General features: G+C 45.4%; 1 long non-coding RNA gene across 1 annotated transcript; it reads right to left on the reverse strand.

Moving 5' to 3' along the window:
• Positions 1–22,266: 22,266 nt before the first annotated feature.
• Positions 22,267–24,538, reverse strand: LOC129478316 (uncharacterized). Its single transcript, XR_008656394.1, has 2 exons — positions 24,383–24,538; positions 22,267–22,841 (listed from the first exon to the last, which is right to left on the reverse strand). It is a non-coding gene; the product is annotated as an uncharacterized lncRNA (long non-coding RNA).
• Positions 24,539–25,213: the final 675 nt, after the last annotated feature.

A 25,213-nucleotide genomic window follows, 5' to 3' on the forward strand; every position in this document is an offset into this window, starting at 1 on the left:
GAAGTCAGCCTCAGAACGCTGATCTCAACATTGTGACTAGCCTGTTACCCTGGGGCCGACCCTGAGTAGAGAGACTGAAATCACAGAATTAGGACTCAAAGTAACTATTAGAGTTCCTTGGTTCTACCCTTGTCCTCCAGGTAGTATCATCACTAGCCTGGTTGGACAGGGACCTACCTGTCCTTCTCTCAAAGTTCTCCAGGGAATAAAATTTTATAGGCTACACTGGTAATGAGTGGGAAGGTTGGAAGGATGTAGGGGTAGGAAAAGAAACAGAATAAATAAGTCAAATATACAGTGTGTTAGATGGTGAAAAGTGCTATTATGGGTAACGCTAATCTATAACTTGCATTTGTTTTTATTTTGGATCAGGGTCTCACTGTGTTGCCCAGGCTGGAGCACAGTGGCACAACTATAGCTCACTCCAGCCCTGGACCCTTGGACTCAAGGATCCTTCTGCCTCAGCCTCCTGAGTAGCTAGGACTATAGGCATGTACCACCATGCCTGGCTAATTTTTTATTCTTAAAGTTTTGTAAAGATGGGACCTCTCTATGTTCCCCAGGTTGGTCTTGAACTTCTGGGCTTTCAAGGAATCCTCCTGCCTTGCTTGGCCCCCTAAAGTGCTGTGATCTTAGGGGTAAGCCATTGAGTCTGGTCATAACTTGCATTTGAATGAGGTTTCACAATTTTCTTTTTCTTTTCTTTTCTTTTTCTTTTTTTTGAGACAGAGTCTCCCTCTGTTGCCAGGCTGGAGTGCAGTGGCATGATCTCGGCTCATTGCTACCTCAGACTCCTGGGTTCGAGCGATGTTCCTGCCTCAGCCTCCCGAGTAGCTGGGACTAAAGGTGTGTGCCACCACACCCAGCTAATTTTTGTATTTTTTAGTAGAGGCAGGGTTTCACCATGTTGGCCAGGATGGTCTTGGTTTCTTGACCTCGTGATCTACCCGCCTCGGCCTCCCAAAGTGCTGTGATTGCAGGTGTGGCCCACTGCGCCCGGCCAAGTTTTCATAGTTTTCATGGGCCTGGACATATCTATTCTAGGTCATCCTCACAAGAATAACTGTCCTGGAATGTTAAGGATATTTTCCGAGGTCATCTGATTAAAAGTGACTTTTCTGGCAATAGAATGTAGGTCATCAGGCGTGGAGTGTCCTTTTCCTCTCTATCTAACCTAAGAAATTAGTATATAAAGTTAAGCTCTGTCTTGTTGTATTACTCACTGGAGACTGGACAAGGCCTGCTCACTTTCTTATCCCTGGAAGATGGGAATTCTCGTGTAGCGCTGGTGAGGCAAGCTGTCCTTCAGTCTGTAGACCAGAGCTTTTCAATGACAGCGACTCGAATTGCAAGGCTCCGGTGCATGCCAAAGATCCCCACGGAAGGATCGACAACACAGGGACGCTAACCCAAGAAGCCGAGTCTGTTCTGGAGTCAGGAAGAGTCCCACCGGGCAGGAAGAAATGGTTTCACGCTTTCACACATTTTCAAGTGGGAACAGGAACATATAGCTTGGGCCAGGCTCTGCCACGTCACGTGGCCGTGGCACCTCTCTTGGTGGTGGCTGGGAACCTTGGGCCAGGCTCTGCCACATCACATGGCCGTGGCACCTCCCTTGGTGGTGGCTGGGAACTTTGGTAAGGGAGACACGGCAAAGCTAAAGCCAAAGGAGAGCCGGAGAACGAGCAGCTTGAGCGTTTGCCTTGGAAATGCGCTGTGAGGGCCGGGCGTGGTGGCTCACGCCTATAATCCCCGTGCTTTGGGAGGCCAAGGTGGTGGATCACGAGGTCAGGAGATCGAGACCCTCCTGGCTAACACGGTGAAACCCATCTCTACTAAAAAAAAAATACAAAAAATTAGCTGGGCGTGGTGGCGGGTGCCTATAGTCCCAGCTACTCGGGAAGCTGAGGCAGGAGAATGACGTGAACCCAGGAGGCGGAGCTTGCAGTGAGCCGAGATGGCGCCACTGCACTCCAGCCTGGGTGACAGAGTGAGACCCCGTCACAAAAAAAAAAAAAAAAAAAAAAAAATGTGCTGTGATTCTTCGGACTAAGAATTCGAATTCCTCCTTTATTCCCTGACCACCCCACCTGTTCTTCCCTGCCCTACAACAGTGGGGAGGAGGGGGAAAATCAGGTGTTCTGTGACAGCTATAAAAATAATTAATTATGCCTGGCGCGGTGGCTCAGGCCTGTAATCTCAGCACTTTGGGAGGCCGAGGCAGGTGGATCATGAGGTCAGGAGTTCAAGACCAGCCTGGCCAAGATGGTGAAACCCCTTCTCTACTAAAAATACAAAAAGTAGCAGAGCACGGTGGCAGGTGCCTGTAATCCCAGCTACTTGGGAGGCTGACGCAGGAGAATCACTTGAACCCAGGGGGTGGAGGTTGCAGTGAGCCAAGATGGCGCCACTGTACTCCAGCCTGGGAGACAGAGTGAGACTCCGTCTCAAAAAAAAAAAAAAAATTAATTAGTTTCAGCAGCTGTTTTGGAACCCAGGTTGGAGAGAAGCATGGGCTTTTCATTATGGCCAAGGTGGGTGAAAGGCCACATGAATAGCCAGGCACTGAGCCTCGATATGAGCACACCACGTGGCACGGGAAATAAGAGAGTGGAAGTTTAGCATCAGGCAGAGCGGGGTGTGGATTCCAGTGCTGCCACTCTCTAGCCTTGGACCTCGGGCCTGTGAGGCACAGAGGTGTTGCCTACCCGGCAAGACTGTGTCAAAGAACAAATGGGGAAGCATGGTATCCATGACCCCCAGCAGCTGCTCGGTGAGTGTCACAGATCAGTCACATCAGGGGTGTGGTCACAGCTTGCAAATTTGACTCTCCATAGTGGGCAAGGGAAGAGCTAGGGAAGAGTCAAAGTCAAAAACGTGGGCAGTTCCCACGTGTTTACCTGTCCCGTTCAATCAACGCAACTTGAAAGTCTCTGTGTTTATTCATCTTGCACTCAACAAACTTGTATCTGGGGACTGAGCAGCTGCTGTTCCCCAAAGAATCTTGGTTCCTACCCCCTCATAGTGTGAGGGTCTCACCATTCCAGGTGTGCTTCTAAACTTCAAAGCTCCTGAGACTCTCAGTTCCCTCCCACTCATAGTGTGAGTCTCACCATGCCAAGTGTTATTCTAAACTTTAAAGCCCCTGAGAATCTCAATTCCCACCCCTCATAGTGTGAGAGTTTCACCATGCCAAGTATGATTCTAAAGTTTTTTTTGTTTTGTTTTGTTTTTTGAGACAGAGTCTTGCTCTGTCACCAGGCTGGAGTGCAATGGCACCATCTTGGCTCACTGCAACCTCCGCCTCCCAGGTTCAAGCGATTCCCCTGCCTCAGCCTCCCGAGTAGCTGGGACTGTAGGTGCAAGCCACCACGCCTGGCTAATTTTTTGTATTTTAGTAGAGACGGAGTTTCACCATGTTGGCCAGGATGGTCTCAATCTCCTGACCTCGTGATTTGCCTGCCTAGGCCTCCCAAAGTGCTGGGATTACAGGCATGAGCCACCGTGCCCAGAAGTGTGACTCTAAACTTTAAAGCTCCTGAGAATCTCAATTCCCATCCCTTATAGCGTGAGGGTCTCACCGTGCCAAGTGTGACTCTAAACTTTAAAGTTCGGTGTGGTTCATACCTCATGCCTCCCACCTGCAGCCCAATTACTTCACCGGGGGCTCAACTAAAGAATTAGTGATGAATGGTCATTATGACCCTGTGCAATTTTTGTTATTTATTCACAAACCAAAGAAATGTAAAATGATAAAAAGGAGATACAGCGTTTCCCTATGACATTGGCAGAGACCTTTGAAAAAATACCCAGGGTCTGACAAGAGTGTGGGGGAAAAACATTAATTCATTGCTGATTACATAACTAGGATTTTCTGGAAGACACAATAATAGGTATAAAAAACCACAAAAACGTTCAGACCTTTTGATGCCATAATTCTACCTCTTAAAACATTTTTGAAGGGGATAATTAAATAGGGTTGCTTTCTAATTAAGAAAGCTCATTGCAAGATACTGTATAAGACCAAAGATTGCAAACAACTTAAATGCTCAACAATATAGGATTGGCTGATGGAATCATTTGTTCAGCAAATACCACTGAGCACCCTACTGGAGTGCCTGCTGTGCTCTGACCAAGCTTTGGGAATATTCTTCTCAGACGTGTGCTCAAAATACGCAGTGTGACCCAGTGTCGAATGTACAAGTGTCTAAACTGATATTTGACCAAAGACAAATATTGCCAGCTTAGAACTTCTGCATTTCATGGATACATCTAAAATTTCATTTAAGAATTTTTTTTATTTGTTTTTTTTTTTTGACAGAGTGTTGCCCTGTTGCCTAGGCTGGAGTGCATTGGCATGATCTTGGCTCACTGCAGCCCCTGCCTCCCAGGTTCAAGCGAGTCTCCTGCCTCAGCCTCATGAGTAGCTGGGATTACAGGCGTGCACCACCATGTCCAGCTAATTTTTGTATTTCAGTAGAAATGGGATTTCACCATGTTGGTCAGCCTGGTCTCGAGCTCCTGACCTAAAGTGATCCACCCTGGGCCCCCCAAATTGTAGAGATTACAGCCTTGAATCACCACACCTGGCCTTATTTAAGAATTTAAATAATGTTTCAATTTTATTTTAAGAACTTTAGTAGTTAAAATTGTATCTGATTTTTGGTTTTTAAACTGATGCATAAGACATGCATATTTTGGGGATACAAGTGGTAATTTTATATATTTGTGTAATTCATACAGATCAAATCAGTGTACTTGGAATATCCATCCCTTAAATATGTATTTTTCCTTGATGCCAGAAACATTTGAATTAGTCTCTTCTAGCTATATGGAAATGTATCTAGATTATAGTGGACTGATCTATCAAACAGCAGGTCTTATTTCCTCTATCAGACCAGATGTTTGTACCCAGCAGTGACATTTTAAAGCTTAATATTATAGTGTGATAACAGTGACCTCTCAGCACCGTCACTGGGCAGGGTGCTCCTGTGGTCACTGTTTTCAGGTCTGCGGTGGAAACAGAAGTCCATTTCCAAGAAACCAGTGAGGCCGTACAATATGCTTTGGTAGCTAGCTTAGTCGGCACCAGGTTCCGCAGAAGATGCTGGTGCCTGAAGCAGATCAATGGGACGGGTGCCACGGTGGGTTACCATGTAAGAAGTGAAGGTAGCATGTGAGTCAGCTTTCCTTCCTTTAAGCCGGAGGTTCTAGGGGTGATTCTGCCCCCCAGGGGACATTAGGCAATGTCTGGAAACTGGGGGAGTGTTGGGACCGACATCTACTGGGTAGAGGTCAGGGGTGCTGCTAGCTTTTTATGATGCACAGGACACTCAGCCCCTCACAACAAAGAACCTCCTAGTCCAAAATGTCAATAGTGCCAACCACAGCAGAGAAACGCTGCTCTAAACATAGACACAGTAGCCTCCCTAGCTGCGGTTTTGCTTTCAGCCATTTCAGTTACCCACAGTTAACTGTGGTCTGAAAATCGGTGAGTATAGTATAATAAGATACTTTGGGAGAGAGAGAGAGACCACATTTACATAACTTTTATTACAGATATTGTTATCATTATTCTATTTTATTATTAGGTATTGTTGTTAATCTCTTAGTGTCTTAGTCTAATTCATAAATTAAGCTTTTTCACAGGTATTTATGTACAAGGAAAAATGTAGTACAGTTGTTCGTCTGTATACCTGAGTTCTCACCCCTCAAACACTGTATTTTTGGTCCTGGTTTGGTTAAAAGAGTCCAGGTATTACTTGCAAGGGTCTGGTGAGGGCTAGACAAACATACCCGCAGAAGGATCAGTATCACAGGGACACTAACCCAAGAGGCCAAGTCTGTCCTGGCATCAGGAAGGGTCCCACTGGGGAGAAACAAATGGTTCCACGCTTCAAACGTCTTCAAGTGGGAACGTGAACCATCTGTGCTGTCTGACAACGTGTGTTGTATATGTAGGGTCCATACTATCTGCGGTTTCAGGCATCCATAGGGGGTCTTGGATTGTTCCCGCAGATAACGGGGGACTATTGCAACTGCTAACATCAAGTGTTTTCCTTTCCCTACCACCTGGACTTGAAGATGTGGTTGCCGGAAGTGCGGCAGCCCCAGAAACAGAAGCTGCATGCTCTGCTCAAGGAGCCTTCTGGACACTTCAGCAGCAGGCTTCAGATTGCTGCCTTTCCTCGGCCATCTTCATTTCCGATAATTTGCATGCATTTGAGGAAAAAATTGTCCTTAAGTGTTGGACCTAAAAATTAACAGTGGAGCACTGGAATAGGCTTTTAAGCTAACACTGTGTCTCTAAATGTTCATGCTCCTCAGCACTCCTTGCAAGCAAGTTAATCCCAGCACCTTTTCTGCTGAGAAAACAGGAGGGTCTAAAGCAGGCTGAAGAAGAAAATAAGTACTTGCCTCCCAAAGTCCATGGAGTAGGTCACTTCTTCAGCACATTCCAGCAAATGAGCTGTGTTCTTTGCAAGCAATCTTATGACAAATTGGCATTGCTTCCCACATGGTACAATTTTAAGGCTTTTTTTGTTCTTCAAGCAGCCTTTGAACACGGAATAGCTACTGTTCCAGTTTATTGGAACATTTTGTGAAATTACATGATAAGGCGGTTCCAAAATCTCTTCTATGTCATGTAGTTTATCTTTGGATAAAAAAGAATGATGAAAGCAGTTCACTTGCTGGAGATTACAGGCAGCAATTCTGTGCCATAATTGCTTTCTCAACACACAGCTGAAGAGTGTGAACAAACCATGGGACGCTTGTGATTCCCAAGTCACTTGTAACCATCACCATGTTTGTTCCATTGCTGGAGACAATTGCCCAACACTTTATTTGATGGACTTTTCATTTCGTAAATATTTCTCCAATAAGATTCCCTTTACTGGGAAGAACCACAGCCTCTTGGCAGCAAAATAAAGATGAGCGCACTCCGCCTCACCATTAATCCACCAGGCTGTCAAACTGATGGAAAGAATACAAAAGCAGCACATTTAATAACACCATTAAACTTTGTGCACGCAGCAGAATGTCATGCAGGAAGAAAGCATTTCGATAACATGGTTTCTGGAAAGAACTTTGTACCTAATCACTTGAGTAAATTACAAAAGTTCTTTGTCTTCATCCACTGAATACAGTTGTCAGTGGGTAACATTTTGAGAAGCTTTTTGTTCAAACATTTGGTTTCCACAGAACTGAAATGTGTTTTTAAAGAATTCATGTGAATTCTATTGTTTTGATTTTGGCTAGTGAGAATGTATACTGTGGGTGCCACGTTTTTCCTGAGTAGCTCTTCATCCTTTTATACTCTGTATTATAGCTGGATCAATCATAATTTTCCAGGTATCTGTTGCGATTATTTTGGACTTATTTTCCTCCTTATGAAATTTTGAGGTGACAAAGATGACATGCTGCTTGCCATTTATAGATAAGGATATCTAAATCAGGGGTGTCCAATCTTTTGGCTTCCCTGGGCCACATTGGAAGAAGAATTGTCTTGGGCCCCATATAAAATACTCTAACACTAATGATAGCTGATGAGCTTAAAAAAATCGCAAACAAATCTCATAATGTTTTAAGAAAGTTTACGAATTTGTGTTGGACCACTTTCAAAGCTGTCCTGGGCCACATGCAGCCTGCGGGCTGTGGGTTGGAAAAGCTTGATCTAAGCAGAATATTTTCTTGAAAGACTAATGGCCTATATGAAATTAAGTAACCGAAAATTAAATGTGGATCTTAAAGTTTGTTTAGGTTAGTATTATCAATGCTCCCATTCAAATAATTCATCAAATATTAGAATTATAGTATAATCTAGTGATTATTTTCCTCTGTATTAGCGAAATTTGTATAAATGATTATTGGCATTAAAAGGAAACAGAGTTCTTTCTAAAGTTACTTAGCTAACACCCTCTCTTAATATTTGTATTAGCAATGTATTTCCCTACTTAATGACTGGAAAGTTGTTAATAATTTTTATGTGAAATGAATGGTTTTCACAAACTATACAATTTATTTCTGCATGTAACTACTTTTACTGGTAATTATTTATTTATCAACTGGCTGAAGAATTTAATATTAAAACACACAAGGAGGCTGGGTGTGGTGGCTCATGCCTAAAATCCCAGCACTTGGGAGGTTGAGGCAGGAGGATCATTGGAGTCCAGGAGTTCAAGATCAGCCTGGGCAACACAGTGAGACCCCATCTCCACGAAAATAAAAAATTAACCACATCTGTAGTCCCAGCTGCTTGGGAGGCTGAGGTGCGAGGATGGCTTGAACCCAGAAGTTGAGGCTGCAGTGAGCTGTGATCATGCCACTGCACTCCAGCCTGGGTGACAGTGTGAGACCCTGTCTCAAAAAAAGCAAAAACAAAACAAAATAAACAAAACGCAAAAGGAGATTTATTCAATGTTCTATTCAGAATGCTTACCTGGACCTGAAAGTGAATAATCAGGTATTAATTATCAAGTTAAATGACAGGTCTTGCCTTGTTCATACCACTGTTGTGACACTGATTAGATATGATGAGAATCTATGGGATCTCACAATTATTGGTCACATCCAATATTAAGATCACATAACAGGGCCGGGCGCGGTGGCTCACGCTTGTAATCCCAGCACTTTGGGAGGCCGAGGCGGGCGGATCACGAGGTCAGGAGATCGAGACCATGGTGAAACCCCGTCTCTACCAAAAAATACAAAAAATTAGCTGGGCGTGGTGGCGGTCGCCTGTAGTCCCAGCTACTCGGAGAGGCTGAGGCAGGAGAATGGCGTGAACCCGGGAGGCGGAGCTTGCAGTGAGCCGAGGTTGCGCTACTGCACTCCAGCCTGGGCGACAGAGAGAGACTCTGTCTCAAAAAAAAAAAAAAAGATCACATAACAGTAGGCTGTAAAACAATGTTAGCGTATCCTCTCAAATTGTAAACTAGTAGTGTCTTTTAAATTTTGTTTTATTTGCATAGACATACTGAGGGAAAAAGAAGTATCTCCTTTTTTTCTCTGAGATGGGGCTCCCCTGCTGAGGGGGGATTAAAATTTAACAGTCTTTAAAAAAATGTTCCAGGGACTGTGTGGGTCTCTGCTTAGGAGAGCTCAGTCCTATAATGAGAAACTAGGAGGAACTTTGTGCTTCCAGAGTTGCAGGGACCGAGTGCCCCACTGGGAGACGATGGGTGGACAGACACCCCAAGACTGGTGAGAGGACAGAAGTCTTGTGCTCACACAGGGTGGAGAGGAGGCATGACCCCAGGTAGTGGGTGCTGGGGTGAGTAATTATGCTGTGGCTTTGGAATAGCAGCAGAGGTCTTTGGGGCTCAGTCGACAGTCAGCAGAGGGTGACCTCTGCTGTGAGGGGTCCTCCTGCCATCTTGGGTGGGGTGTCCACAGATGGTGAAGGACTGCTGTCCAGTGGCTGCAGAGCCTTTACGTGGTGGTACCACTGTAATAGCAGTGACCATCCTGCAGCAGGGACCATGTCAGCCCCTTTCCCCAGAAGCACGATAGCCCAGGGTTCTGAATGGATCCAATAGAAGGCATAGGATGGAGCCGCAGAATAGCTGACACTGGCCTTATCAGGCTCAGCCAGGTTTAGATATGATTTAGATGAAGAAACGTGATGTCTCTGGTACCCAAATACTATGGAGCTGTTAACGCACAACCCGTGTATGCATACATGCCTCCTGAAACAAACCACACTACACATACATCAACATAGTAGCACTGGTTTCTCTGGGTAGAGGAATCGGGGGAGATTTTAGTTTTAGTTGTAATTTTCCTACTTTATTTCTTTTCCAAAATCTCTAGAACAAGTGTTCCAAAATCTCTAGAATGTATACAATTTATAATCCAGAAAAGTAATTCTAATAAGCCAGCTGATGATTTAAAAGAAAATCTACAGTGATTAAGACATTCGGCATAACAAGAATTATGTCTTATTGTCTATTGCACCTCTTTGTCCCAGCATAAAACAATGGCTGTTATTTTTGAGAACCAGGACACTGTGCTAGGCATTTTACGGTAATTATCTTAACTCGTCTTTCAACAATAAGATAGGTACTATCATTATCCCCCTTTTAAAATGAGGAAAATTATAAAAACATTCTTGAAAGAGCTAAAATAAGATGTGAAGAAATAAAGAGACAGTCAAAAGACCTTGGAGACATTCATAAGCTTGCACATAGCAAAGGTTGGCTGAATTGTTCTGTAAAGAGCCAGATGAAAACTGTTTTAAGCTATGCAAGCCATAGGGTCTCTATGACAACTACTCAGCTCTGCCAGGCAGAAGCAGCCATTGACAATATGTAAATGAATGAGTGTGCTGTGTTGCAATAAAACTTTATTTGTGAAAACTGGTGATGGGCTAGAGTTGGCTCATGGGCCACAGTTTGCTGACCTTGCTATAGAGAAAGACAATGTCATAATATAAAACTTTCTAAAGTGACACTTGATTACAGCAATTTTAATCAGGGATTTAAGATATTATTTAACCTCTAGGAGGGGAAGCCTTTTAAAGCAAGACCAGGCTGGGCGTGGTGGCTCATGCCTGTAATCCCAGCACTTTGGGAGGCCGAGGTGGGCTGATCACAAGGTTAGGGGTTCGAGACCCGCCTGGCCAACATAGTGAAACCCCATCTTTACTAAAAATATGAAAAATTAGCTGGGCATGGTAGTGGGCGCCTGTAATCTCAGCTACTCAGGAGGCTGAAGCAGGAGAATTGCTTGAACCCAGGAGGCGTAGATTGCAGTGAGCCAAGATCGCGCCATTGCACTCCAGCCTGGGCAACAGTATGAGACTCTGTCTCAAAAAAAAAAAAAAAAAAAAAAAAAAAAAAAAAGCAAGACGGAAAACCAGAAAGTCTTAAGGGAAAAGTCTGACAAATCTGACTACATAAAAAATCTGATCATTTTGCATGGCAAAAGACAGCACAAAAATATTGACAGACATGATGAGACTAGAGAAAATATTTGAAACACACGACAGAGGATTAATATCTTTAATATTGAGAACCTCTGAGAAGTCATTAAGCAGGAAAAAGTTGAAAATTAGGTAATTTGCTGAAGTTGAAATGAAAACGATTGTCAAACATTTAAATATATGCCCAACATCACTGGTACTGCGGAGAATGTTTATTACAACAATAATGAGACTCAATTGTTTGCCGATCAGGTTGACAAAAAATAAAAATACTAAAAATACTGATGACGGTTAGTGCTAGTAAAGGTGAGAGGACAGTGATGTCTCAGCAGATGCTGGTCGAGTCTGAACTGTCATGTGCTCTGGAAAAATGACCTGGTAGAAAAGGCTAAGTAACTCTTACCCAAAATGCTTCAGATCAGAAGTGTTTCAGATTTTGGAATAATTGCACATACATAATGAGATATCTTGGGAGTTGGATCCAAGTCTAAGCACAGAATTCATTTACGCTGTATATATACCTTATAGCCTGAAGGTAAATCTATGCAATATTTTAAATAAGTTTGTGCATGAAACAAAGTTTGTGTTAAGCACTTAAGTGTGGAATTTTCCACTTGTGACATCATGTCAGTGTCCAGAAATTGTGGATTTGTTTTTTTGAGTTGAGGTCTTGCTGTGTTGCCCAGGCTGGAGTACAGTGGCACAATCATAGCTCACTGCAGCCTTGACCTCCTGGGCTCAAGCCATTCTCCCACTTCAGCCTCCCAAGTAGCTGGGATTACAAGTTCGTACAACCATGCTAAAATTTTGGATTTTGGAGCATTTTGGATTTTGAATTTTCAGATTAGAGATGATCAACCTATACCTATTAAAATTTAAAAAGGTAAGTTTGAAATGATAAATTATCTAGAAATTAAGGAAAAGAAAAATATTTCATATCAAAACCTATGAGGTTTGGTCAAAACTACTCTGAGAAGAGCTCATATCTTTAAAAATAATGTTAGTACTTCTAAAAACTTAGTGCTTCATTTCTATTTAATATGTATTGCAGTGAAGATTGTTTGACCCTTGTGACATCAGGGAGGTCGTTGCTTCCCAGCTGTGATGAATGTGGGGCTTCCCTCTCTGCCCTGGGGGCATTTCTTCTGAGTTCTCCTTCATTATCTCTCATGCCCACTCCAGGGCTTCCTTTATTTTGGGGGGCATTGTCCCGTTCCTATGTAGCCATGTTTGTGGGGTTGGCTTATGGCGATGGGACACGGTAGAGGTCATGCCTCTCCTCGGATGCATTCAAGGGTGCAGCTGTGAACAGTCACTTCTGGGCTCATGAACAGCCGTGGTATGTGTCAATCACTCTAGAAATATTGTGACACATAGAAAGGTCCTATAAATGTCTAAACTGAAAGTTAGTACTCAAAGGACCAGAAGTGAGGGTGGAGTCAGGGATGGGGTGGGGAAAAATGACTTCTTAAGGTCCCTAAAGCCCTTTGCTTCAAGGTCAAGGCATGATTTATTACAATAAAGAAGTATAGTTCATCCACCTCCATATCAGGAAACTTCCAAATCAGAAGGGTGACCACCTCTCTGTGAATCCAGGCTAGAAGCTGCAGAAAACATATGTGATGATTTTGTATTGTGCCTTCCTCTCTCTTGAAAGATGAACACACATCTGTTGACTCCTTAGCCCACCCATCGATCCGCAGCGGAAAGGCGCCTGTGACTGCTGCTAAGCAATCTCCCACAACCCACCAAATGCGCCACAGGGCCCAAATCAAACAGAGCGCCTGTCTGACTCAGATTCAACGGAGTGAGAAATGAGAAGGGAATTTTCTCTATGTGGCTCCGTCTCTAGCGATGTCACTAAGCAAAAAAAAAAAAAAAAAAAGAGGGATGGTGGGAAACTGCGATGGATGAAAAACTTGGAAGCCTGATCTGGACACACAGGAGCTGCTTATCGGGGCTTCTTTTGTGGGAAAAGTGTTCCCTTGCATCTCCGCTTGTCTCCCCAAATCACACATGGGTGCTGTGCTGCCATCTCAGAATCGGGGGGAGGAAGCTCAGGCCTTGCATGAAATACTTCCATTCATTTCTTATGACAACTTATTACCCTGCTCCTCCGCCTGAGCATGCAGGCGTCCAGTTCTACCTCCGAGAGAGATCGGGCCAGGCTCCGTCCTTGCCAGCTCTGGTCCAGTGTGCTTCAGCTGCTGGTGCCTCCCCTGCCCGCAGTCCAGGCCTCCCTGTCCCGGGCAAGGCCCCCGGCTTTCAGGACGCCACTTCGACAGCACTGCAGGAGGAGGCCAAGGTGGAGACGGTGGACATTAAATCCTTCTTTATGTTTGCCCTGAGTTTTGGGGGAAATATTTATCACTGAAGCATTAAAAAGTGGGCTCCTCTGTGTCATGCATGTCACGAGCTCTGTTCTGCAGTGCCCCTCAGGTGCCCGTGAGCCTCCTCCTGGAGACATCCGCTGCAGGCGCTGGGTGGCTGGTGATTTCCATCCCACCAGTAATCTAAAACCTGTAAACACTGACGGCAGTCCGCCCAGGGGTGTGAGAAACTCGCAAATGAACAACAAATGCAGGGAGAGAAAAGCCAGACCAAATGGACTGATGTTTTTCACAACCACGGAGGGGTTTAATCCCCTGTCCCAAACCATATGGCACACTCCACACCAGCCGGCGAGGCCGGGGGTGACTTGGCGGCGGACCGTGGAAGCAGAAACGCAAGGCATTTTGTTTTCTTGTGTGAGCTCTTTTTCCCTTTAAATATTTACTTTTTGTGTTTTGCCAGGATGCAGTTTCCATCCCATATGCACAACAGGCTGCCTTTGCAAATGGGGGCCTGGCTTGGGGACCTGTAATAGGATACTGATTCTTTCACGTCGGGGGCTGCTCTTCCCACCTCCCAGGGTGATGACGAGCAAAACCCGCTGCAGATTTAGTGTGTAGGTCTGGTGACTCCGGAGAAAGGGTAGGTGGTCTTGATCCCTGTCTGTCTTTTCCTCAGGTGCCCCGTTGGCAGGACCCCAGACCGACATCCACCGGGTTAAGTGAGCCCCTGGTGGGAAACGCAGACCTTGCCAGGAGGTAGATGTCCCATCCGCCTTGTTGGGCCTGAGGCTGTAGGTGGGCAGGGAAATAGCCAACCACGCAGGAGAGGAGAGTCTCTGGCTTGGAGTCAGCTGATGGGGCATCCTTCACAAACTTTCCACCCACAGGAGAGGCAGACCAGGAACAAGGGTGGCAAGAGGGGTGGGTGGGCCAAGGGAGAGCAGCTGGAAGAGGGGATGGGGGGTGCTGGCAAATTCCCAAGGGAAACAGAAATGTACCATACCAACATAAATAAATTAGTCCCGGGCCGCGAGCCATGTTTGAACCAGAATAATGTAAGCAATCAAATGCTTACTGTCTCTGATTCACTCAGCCTTCCAAACACATTACTTAACAGAAAATGGAAGGGTTTGTCATAAAGATGTGTAGTAGTCGCACTATGCTGGCCACGTGGTTAGGGGCGGGCTTGGAGCTGGCAAATACAGATGTCCTGAACTAAAAATACACAGCCCTGGCATTTTAAAAATGGTTATGAGAGATGAGGGCTGGAAGAAACATCCTGGTATTCTCAGGACGTCTCTGAAGGGTCCCATTTGTTCCACATGCAGCCAGAGGAGAAGCAAAATTCCAGAGGTGCCAGGCAGAGGACACACTTGTCACCATGGGGAGACACTGATATTATTGTCCTTATTTTCTAGGGCAGGGCTGCTTTTTTTTTTTTTTTTTTCTGAGGTAGGGTCTTGCTCTGTCAACCAGGCTGCAGTGCAGTGGGGTGACAATGGTTCACTGTGGCCTCGACCACCTGGGCTCAAGTGATCCTCCCACCTCAGCCTCCCCAGTAGCTGGGACTACAGGAAGGGGCCGCCATGCAGGGCTAATTTTTTGCACTTTTTGTATACACAGGTTTCCTCATCTTGCCCAGGCTGATCTTCAGCTCCTGGGCTCAAGCAATCTGCCTGCCTGGGCCTCCCAAAGTGCTGGGATTACAGGCGTGAGCCGCCATGCCCAAGGATTTCTTAAACTGTAGTGTGCATGGGTATATGAGGACAGGTTTGTGAATCTGAATCCCAGAGATTCTGATTCAGTAGTCTGGGTGGGACCTGAAAATTTAAGTTTTTATAAGCTCCTAGGCAATGCTGGTGCTCCTGGCCCATGAACTACGTTTCAAATCGTACTGTCCTCAATGAGTGACACTCATGACACCTGTCACGTTACTCAACCTGGGTAGCTGGATCCTCTGTGCCAGCTTTCCCGCCAATACCATAATGCTTCTCACTCCTCGTTTTCTGATGGCTAGCCATGGTGCTAAAGTCAGCTGAGCCTGGACTTGTCCTCAGCATCGTTCCTGACACAGTCCTCTTGGCAGCCACCATCAGCCAGAGCTGGCATTCAGATGAAGACTACTTGTCTACTTTGAGTTGGTGTAATGGGAACTGGTCTAGTAGTTAGAGAATCTAGGCCATTAAATAGTGTGGGGACATAGGATGAGGTTTTTAACCTTGCTGTATTTGTTCCCTCACCTGTAATGAGAGGGCTGGATTGCACGCACAGTTCTCAACTGGGATAATCCTGAGAGTCATATTGTATTAGTCAATATGTTAGCTCAGGCTGCCATAACAGGGTGGCTTAAACAACAGGAATTTACTTCCCACAGTTCTGGGGGCTGGAAGTCCAAGATCAAAGTGCTGGCTGATTTGGTACCTGGTGAGGGCCTGCCCCCTGGCTTGCACATGACTGTCTTCTGCCTGTGTGGGTTCTGGAGGCTGGAAGTCTGAGATCAAGGTGTCAGCAGGTTTGAATTCTCCCGAGGCCCATCTCCTTGGCTTGCAGACAGCCGCCTTCTGGCTCTGTGCTCACGTGGTCATCTCTGTGTTGCCTGTGTCTGGTGTTTTTACTTATAAGGGTGCAAATCCCATCATGAGAGCCCCACCCTCATGCCCCCTTCTAAACCTAATTACCACCCAAAGGCCTCACCTCCCAATACCATCACACTAGGGGAAGGTTTGAACATATGAATGGGGGAGACAGGCACACAATTCAGTTCATAACACCTATGAACAGCTTGTTCTAAAGCACAGCTTCCTGTGTCCTTGCTCTAGAGATTCTGATCCAGGTCCTTTGGGTGGGATCTGGGAATTTCTATTTTCCTCTGGTGCCCCACGTGATTCTCAGCCTCAGGCAGGCCGGAGAGGCTCTGGGTGAGTTGATGTCTGAGTTCCTCAGTTCCTGGGCAGTGAGTAAGCTGTGGGATCCTCCAGACCCCCAACAGTGGCTTGTCACATCTCTGCATGAGCACTTAGACTCCACCTCTCTGTAACACTAAGCAGAGCGTGGGAAGGAGGGACTGCAACTTATCCCTCTGCAGATCTGTAACCCAGCACTGGGTGACTGTGCTGGAGCAAGGCACACAGTAGGCACATCATTGATGTGTACCGAGGGCCTCGCCTGGGACCCCCTTCTAACTTCAAAACTCTTTAAAATGTGTAAATCTTGTTCAACGAGCTCTCAAAGGGGTTTCTGATGTTATTTAGGGAAAGGCAGTGCAGCTGCTTTTGTTTTTACTGTCCGGGAGGCTTAAACAACAGCAAGCACATTTACATTGCCCTCGTCTCCCTGAGCAGCAGAAAGTGAAACAACTTGAGCTGTGACTAGAAAACGAATATAAACAAGCACAAAGAACAGCCCCGCCTCTGCCAGCCCTCTGGCCAGCTGCCGCTTTCTACCATTCCTGCTGACTGCAAGGCACTGGTAAGGGCAAGTGATAACTGAGGCTTCTTAGGACAATATAATGCAAGAGAAACACGTTTCCACATTCCTTTAATTCTCTAATTCCCACGAAGAATAATCAAGTGAGGAAAGAGAAGACAATGTGGAAAAAATTTTCTTTATTAAAAGCAGGGCTAAGAGGAAGAAATGCAAAGCAGGTGAACTGATGTACAGCAAATATAAACCCTTCTGAAAAAATCAGAATCTGATGTCACTACTCACCTATTAGGGAAGCTAGCATTTAAAAAAGGTGACAGTATCAGCTACTGGTGATGATGCAGAGAAAGTGGATCTCTCTCATGTTGCTGGTGGGAGTGTAAAATAGGATAAGCATTCTGGAAAATTGTTTTGCAGTTTCTTGTAAAACTAAACATGCCATATGGCCCAATGACCGCACTCCTGGGCATTTATCCCAGAGAAATTAAAATTTATGTCCACAGAAACTCATGTAGAGGAATGTTTAAATTAGCTTTATTTGTAACAACCACAAATGGTAAGCAACCCAAATGTTGTTTAGTGAATGAATGGTTAAACAAACTGTGGAATATCCTCACCATGGAATACTTCTCAGCAAGATAAAAGCACCATCAATGCACACAGCAACTGGGATGGATCTCTCAGGAATCGCACTGAGTGCAAAAAGACAACTTCAAAAAGTTTCATACTGCATGATTTTATTTATTAATTTTTTTCAGACAGTTTCACTCTGTCGCCCAGGCTGGAGTGCAGTGGTGCAATCTCGGATCACTGCAACATTGGCCCCCTGGGTTCAAGCAATTCTTGTTCCTCACCCTCCTGAGTAGCTGGGATTAAAGGCATGAGCCACCACACCCAGCTGATTTTTGTATTTTTAGTAGAAATGGGGTTTCGCCATGTTGGCCAGGCTGGTCTCAAACTCCTGACCTCAAATGATCTGCCTGTCTTGGCCTCCTAAAGTGCTGGGAATACAGGCATGAGCCACCATGCCTGGCCTGCAGGATTTGATTTTATATAGAGACAGGGTCTTGTCTGTTGCCCAGGCTGGAGTGCGGTGGCTCAATCGTGCCTCACTGCAGCTTCAAACCACTGGGCTCAAGGGATCCTCTTGCCTCAGCTTCCTGAATAGCTGAGACTCTATTTTTATTTTATACTAAATAAAAAAATATTTTTATAGAGGTAGGGTCTGTCTGTGTTGCCCAGTCTGGTCTCAAACTCCTGAGCTCAAGTGATCCTTCCACTTCAGCCTTCCAAGTAGCTGAGATTACAGGTGCAAGCCACTGCACCTGGCAATAATTTTACAATGACAAAACCATAGAGATGAAGAACAAGTTGTGGTTTCCAAGGGTTAAGGTGGTGGTGGTAGGAAAATGGGGAGAGACAAGTGTGGCTATAAAGAGGCAGCATAAGGATCTTTGTGATGGTGATCCTGCAATTTTGGGTCTGGGTATATACTCCAGAAAATCGAAAGCAGGAACTCCAATGGATATTTGTACACCCATAGCAGCATTATTCACAATAACCAAAAAGGGAAACGACCTAAATGTCCATCAGTGGATGACTAGATGAGCAAAACGTAGCATGTGCACACAATGAAACATCATTCAACCTTAAAACAGAATGAAATTCTGACACACGCTGCAGCATAGATGACCCTGGAAGACATGCTAAGGAGACAGGCTAGACATGAAAGCTTCAATATTCCATGATTCTGCTACCTGAGGTCCCTAGAATAGTCAAATTCGCAGCAGCCGAAAGCCGAGCAGTGATGAGTAGGGCCTGGGGACGGGGTAACCGGGAGCTTGTGTCAAATGGGGGCAGAGTTTCAGTTTGGGGTGATAAAAAATCCTAGAGATGACTGGTGGTCATGGTTGCACAAAGATGTGAATGAGGTTAATATCACTAAACTGTGCACTTAAAAATTGTTAAAATGGTAAATTTATATTATGGATATTTTACCACAATTAAAAACAAAGCCTTACTAGAGGTAAATAGGGTCACACACACAAAAAAGGCAAACGTTGTCAAATACTTCCTCTCACCGTATTTTTTCTTTCGGCTCCAAAGATGAGTCAGTTTTACCACACATTTAAGTAAAATAATAACAGAAGGATGAATGGAAAACTGAAATAGTGCCAAGCAATGATTAGAAAAGTTAAACTTTCAGCTTGGTATTTGCAGCTCTGTGCATTTCAACCTAAAGTCACAATTCCTGTTGTATTTACTTCTCTGGCTTCATGGACCTCAATCTGATGAGGCTACTGTGGTGTTTTGAATGCACCTTATTCTTTCCCGACTCACACCATTTGTCCTCCCTCGAATGACCTCTGTTCTCTTTTTCTTCTCCACCTGTCCAAATAGTATCATCCTCCAGATTTCAGCTCAAATTCCACCTTCCCCAAGACAGTAATTCGGTGATTTCTCTCCCTCCTTTACTCACCGGTTTTACTTCTTGTCCAGATCCGTGTTTCAGAATACGCATTTTTTTTTGGTTAGATTTACAACTGCAGCTTTCATATTCCTCCAATTAGTGTGTAATATCCTCAAGGCACAAAACAAGTTGTCAATCTCTTTGTAGCCACCAAATAAGTCAGTGCTGTGAATTTCAGAGTGGGTACCTGGTAAACTTCTAGAGCCGATTAAACAGAAGTTTTCATCCATTTCCCTATTCAATTCTGAAACATTTGGGAAAAAAAATATAAATGAGAGAACTTAGTGAAGACCTGGTCTATGAAGGATGGAGATACCTTAAAAATTCATGTTTATAGGCCGGACGCAGTGGCTCAGGCCTGTAATCCCAGCACTTTGGGAGGCCGAGGCGGGCAGATCACGAGGTCAGGAGATCGAGACCATTCTGGTTAACACGGTGAAACCCTGTCTCTACTAAAAATACAAAAAGATTAGCCAGGCGTGGTGGTAGGCACCTGTAGTCCCAGCTACTCAGGAGGCCGAGGCAGGAGAATGGCGTGAACCTGGGAGGCAGAGTTTCCAGTGAGCCGAGATTGCGCCACTGCACTCTGCGAGACTGTCTTGGAAAAAAAAAAAAAAATTCATGTTTATAGGAACTTTCTGATTTCTGAGAGTAGTGAGGAAGTGCTGGGATAAGAGATTTATGCTTTATAAAATCACAGATGGCTAAAACTGCAGGGAACCTTAGTCATTATCAATTGCAATGTCTATATCTCACAGAACAGGAAACAAATGCCCAGAAAGTCAGACATTGACCAAGAAACACACAGATGGTGCAGAATTGGGTCTAGAACCCATGTCTTCTTCTACGTTCCCACTTTCTTTTTCACTAACCACTGCTGCCTGATGGAATTATTTTGTTTATGTATGGGATATATTGTACGTAGAAATGAGAAATATCCATTATAATTTTCTACCTATGATGAAGCACATTAAGTTAATGGTAAAAATAACCTTGAATGTTGAAATTAGTAGGTCTGTGGATGTAAACATGTTGTGCTGGCTGAGTTGAGATGCAGATGACCATTTGTGGTGTGGAAATGAAGACCACCCAAAGAGAACAAGCAAAGGCTATTTATTCAGAGCTTGTATTTGGCAGAGACTCAAAGGCAGGCAGAGGAGTGGGAAAGCTTTATAGTGGAAACAAGCGAGAGCTTCAGGTGTGTCCTGGTAGGAGGCTGTTGGCCTGGGAAGCTGGAGGTGGGCTAACCAGAAGTGGGGCATCCTATGAGATTGGCTCAGGAGGATATTTGGCTTTCTCAGTCTGCTCCTAAGTTGGGAGTGGGGATAAAAATTAGGGAAGTTGTCAGTTATTAGTGAAGTCCTGGGCTTTTTGGCCTAGTAGTTACAGAGGTTATTGTTTGGCCTCTTGGACCAGTTGCCAGAGATAGTGGTCTGATGTGTAGATTGTCGCTGGCTTTCTGGGCTGGTTCCTATAGGTCATGGGTTGGTTTCCTGGTCTGTTTGCTGCAGATGGTGGGTCAGAGTTTTCATTCGGTCTGAGCATTGCCTGTTTGTATATTCAGTCTCTCTGCAGTTCCGCTTAAGGAAATTGGCTGCTTCTTGTTCTGTGAATGAGCGTCACTCTCCTTAACCTGCCTTTTGTAAGTCACGAGGCCCAGACTGAATTGAAGGGGCACGTTCAGGAGTCAAGTATGCTTTCCTGCCTGCTTGTCCTCAGGGAGCAGATCCTCTGCTGAATACGATTTCCCCACAAGCCTTTTAAAAATCATTGCTGTTCTCATTTTAATCCCCTGCTAAAAAAATGTGCACTACCTCTGGCCTGGGTCCAACCCTCCTGTCCACCCTTTGGTCCTCTGTGGCCTGTGTCTGCCGCACTTACCCAATGTTCCCTTCCTCCTTCATGCTTGGGGTGGAAACTTGGCTTCCCCAGGCAGATCCTGACTCCTCTGCCCTTCCCTCCATGGCTTCCCACTTCCTAAAATGCCTTCGCCTCTCTTCTCCAAATCCTGCCCGTCATTCAAGCTCCAGTCTGGAACCCGCCTCCTGTAGGAAGCATTTCCTCATAACTCCAGTGCATGTGAAAGTCTCCCTTTCCTGAACCCCGAGGGGCTGAACTTGCATTCCTCACTTGGGGTTTCCAAAGGCTTTGCATCGGAGATGCAGCTGGGGAAGCATGTTGGAAATGCAGAGTACTGGATCCCACTCTTAGAGATGCTGGCTTGTTAGGAGTAGGTCGGGCAAGTCATATTTGGACTTGCAGAGGAGAGAGGTGAGAGTGATTTTGTTCAAAAGTAACCAACATGAACAAAGGCATGGAGGTGGGAGAGTGTGCCCGTGTGTGTGTGTGCGTGTGTTTGCTGCAAAGGAGGGAAAATTGTGAAAGACTGTGAACGGACCAAAATGATAACTGGATTTCCCTCCTGTGCTGTGGAAGGAGCTACTTGCATCTGTGATTTATGTACATCTCTGTTCTTTGGTTTCTCCTTTGAACCAGTTCTAACATATTCCTTGTTCTCAAATTAATTAAATAAAAATATTTGGCACAAGTCCATTTTCTACTTCTAGAGTCACAGTTACCTCTTTTAAAAAATTCTGTCTGTTACACACACACACACACATGCCCACACGCACACAGACACCATACACACGCCCACACGCACACAGACACCATACACACGCCCACACGCACACAGACACCATACACACGCCCACACGCACACAGACACCATACACACGCACACACGCACACAGACACCATACACACGCACACACGCACACAGACACCATACACACGCACACACGCACACAGACACCATACACACGCCCACACGCACACAGACACCATACACACGCACACACGGACACAGACACCATACACACGCACACACGCACACAGACACCATACACATGCCCACACGCACACAGACACCATACACATGCACACACGGACACAGACACCATACACACGCACACACGCACACAGACACCATACACACGCACACACGCACACAGACACCATACACATGCACGTTTGTAAGCCCTGCCGGGCTCAGCCAACTCACCCTGAGAAAAAGGTTAGCTCGGTGAGAAAGACTGCGATCTGCTGAAAGGCCAAACCATGCAACATGAATTTTATTAGGTAGTTTGCCTTTAAGATGGTCTTTCAAAGTATTGGAATCACCATTTTATAGTTATTCATCCCTCTAAGACACCATTGAGCAAGAATGCATAGGCAGCATTGCTGTTGGCTTTTTCTGTACATCTCTGGGAACCTGCCTCTGGGATTCTCAAACTGCCATACAAGGTAGAGCTGAGTAAGCTTTTCCGTCTTTTCAGGGCTGGTTCAGCAACAAATGCTGTTGGCTGCTTTGAGTGCTTTGAGGTTCCTCACAGAATGTCTTGACTCTCTCTTTTTTTTTTCAGACAAAGTCTCACTGTATCGCCCAGGCTGGAGTGTAGTGGCACAATCATGGCTCATTGCAACCTCTGCCTCCCAGGTTCAAGTGATCCTCTCACCTTAGCCTCCCGAGTAGCTAATTTTTGTATTTTTTGTAGAGATGGGATTTCGCCATGTTGCCCAGGCTGGTCTCGAACTCCTGGGCTCAAGTGATCTCTGCCTGCCTTGGCCTCCCAAAGCTCTGGAATTACACACAGGAGCCACTGTGCCTGGTCTGTCTTGACTTTTTCATCTGTAGGGGGCCAGAGAGAGAGAGAGAGAGAGAGAGAGTTGGCCTCGGGAGCCCACAGGCCTGTGCCTCCCCTGCTGTGTTATGCCTTCCACTGTGTTCTAGTGGGCCAGGGTGCCAGAGCCACTGAGCCATCCTGAGGCCAGCAGCACCCCTGCCCAGCCACATGCACACCAAAGACACCCACCCCTCCCGGGTCAGGGCTGCTTCATTCTGTTTCTGGTCCTTGTTTTAAAACCATGAAGCAAAGGGTCCAGGTGCTTCCTGTGCCTTTTGCTTTGCAAATTTCCACTGACATAGGCTCTCTCCTTGACCATACTTTAGTTGGGCTCCCTGATCCCTCTTCTCAGTGAGGCCTCATCCTTGAGTCCTGCCTTCAACCTGCCTTGCCCAGTTGTTGCAATGATCCTGCTAAGTCAGTTTGGTGAGAATTCTACCACCCTCGATGCCTGATCATTCTTAAGGAATTTGATAACTGCTCAAATTCCTCATCCCCTACCTTTGGAATCTGATCGCCCTTGCCTGCCTTCAGCAAGAATCCTGTTAAGTCAGCAGAGCAACAATTCTCTTAGTACTTTTCCACCCACTGACCTCTCACTCTGCTCATCAGCTGTAAATCCCCAGCTCTCTTCCTTGCCTTTGGAGTTGAGCCCCATCTCTTTCCCCCATTTGATAGTCTTGACATCTGTGGAAATCATCCTGAATCAAATCTTCCTTATATTTTACCAAGTGTGAGAATAATTTTTTAACACCAGTAGGGTCTGAGTTCAAAGAGTTGACTGCCTAGGCCATTTGGACCCCTATGGAAAGCCGACTTGAGCTGACTGGGGCCACATCCTGCTTTCTGAGACCCACCCAGACCAAATCACCATCATTTGGTCTTTCAAGGCATCCTGTGGTGTGTTGTTAAGGGAATCCTTCTAGTCTGCCCTCCTGGAAGAGAATCACCCATTCCCCTTCTGCCTGGAAAACCTCTCTATGTGTAGACTGTTGTTTCAATTGCTGGAACATCCTGGACTTAAAGATCAAGGGAGATTTTGACCTCCAGGCTGGTGATCTCGGGCTTGGCTGAATGCTAAGCAGCCAGACCTCATGCACCATCTTCCAGCCCAGACTCCACATGCCATCTTCTAACCCAGACCCATGTGCCGTCTTCCTACCCAGACCCCACGCGCCATCTTCCTATTCAGACCCCACACGCCATCTTCCTATTCAGACCCCACACGCCATCTTCCTATTCAGACCCCACGTGCCATCTTTCTATCCACTTCTCTGTGGGTAGAAGGGGTCTGATGACTTTGTAACCCACCTGACAGGACGCCTTCGGGAGGCATCTGATTCTTTAGAGGGAAGGAATTCTACATGCTTGGGACATTCCCCCCCACCGCCCTTAATTTGCTCAGCCTCACAGAATCCAAACAGAAGTTAACCCCCAAGATGTGCAACGACAAAAGGGGTGAGGAAATGGGCCTGAGCGGCTGAAACAACAAACCCTTTTCCTAAAGGGCAAAGAATGATTTCCTATGTTAGAAAGAATTTACAACCTTGGCTGCTTTCCTTTCTTATTTCTTTTTTCCAGCTTCCTCCTTCTCCCGCAATAAAGGAGACCCGTTTGTCCCAGAGCCCCTTCTTTTTGATGAGAGTCCGACTCTGGGAGAGGGATTGGGCTTCAAGGAACACATAAAAGTAAGTAGTAAAAAACAAAACACAACACACAACGCAATGCCACCCGCAGTCACCTCTGACGGGCAGGACCTTCTGGGGCTGGGTCCATCTGCATTGTGATGAGAGCAGTTTGTGAGTGATGTCAGCCTAATTAGGCAGGCTAATGTCTGGTTTCCTGGAGCGGGCTTTTGTGAAGTAATTGGCTGCCTTGGGGTCAAAATGCAGTAATTATAGGTCTTAAAAAAAAAAAAACTAAATGAGATAAACAGCCTTTGAATTCTTCAAGCAAGTAAGCCAATCACACCAAGAGACTTCTCTTTGTGCCCAGAGCTGCAATGGGTATTTTGACAGGTGATTTCAATACCATGTAGCTATTTATTTATTCTGGGTTTGGGACATAAACACAAACATCTTGGCCTACAATTCTACATGTTCACCAAATGCATGGGGATTGCATGGCAGAGGGTCTGCTTCCAGCACTGAAATTGGAGAATAAGATCAGCAGGTATTTTGAGCTAAAGCAGAAATTCCACCACAATTTTAAAGCTAACAGAAGAGAATTATCCATGTAAACCAGCTCCCTTTCTTCCAGTTGTTTGCTTATTTTCTTTGTAAAAATCAACAACAAGAGAGTCTGGAAGGCTATGGAAAGCTAATAAAGTTTGGAAACATCATTTTGATCTCAGGAGGCGTGGAGACTGGATCAAAGC

Source organism: Symphalangus syndactylus, chromosome 3 (genome assembly GCF_028878055.3).
Source record: "Symphalangus syndactylus isolate Jambi chromosome 3, NHGRI_mSymSyn1-v2.1_pri, whole genome shotgun sequence".
Classification (NCBI taxonomy): Eukaryota; Metazoa; Chordata; class Mammalia; order Primates; family Hylobatidae; genus Symphalangus; species Symphalangus syndactylus.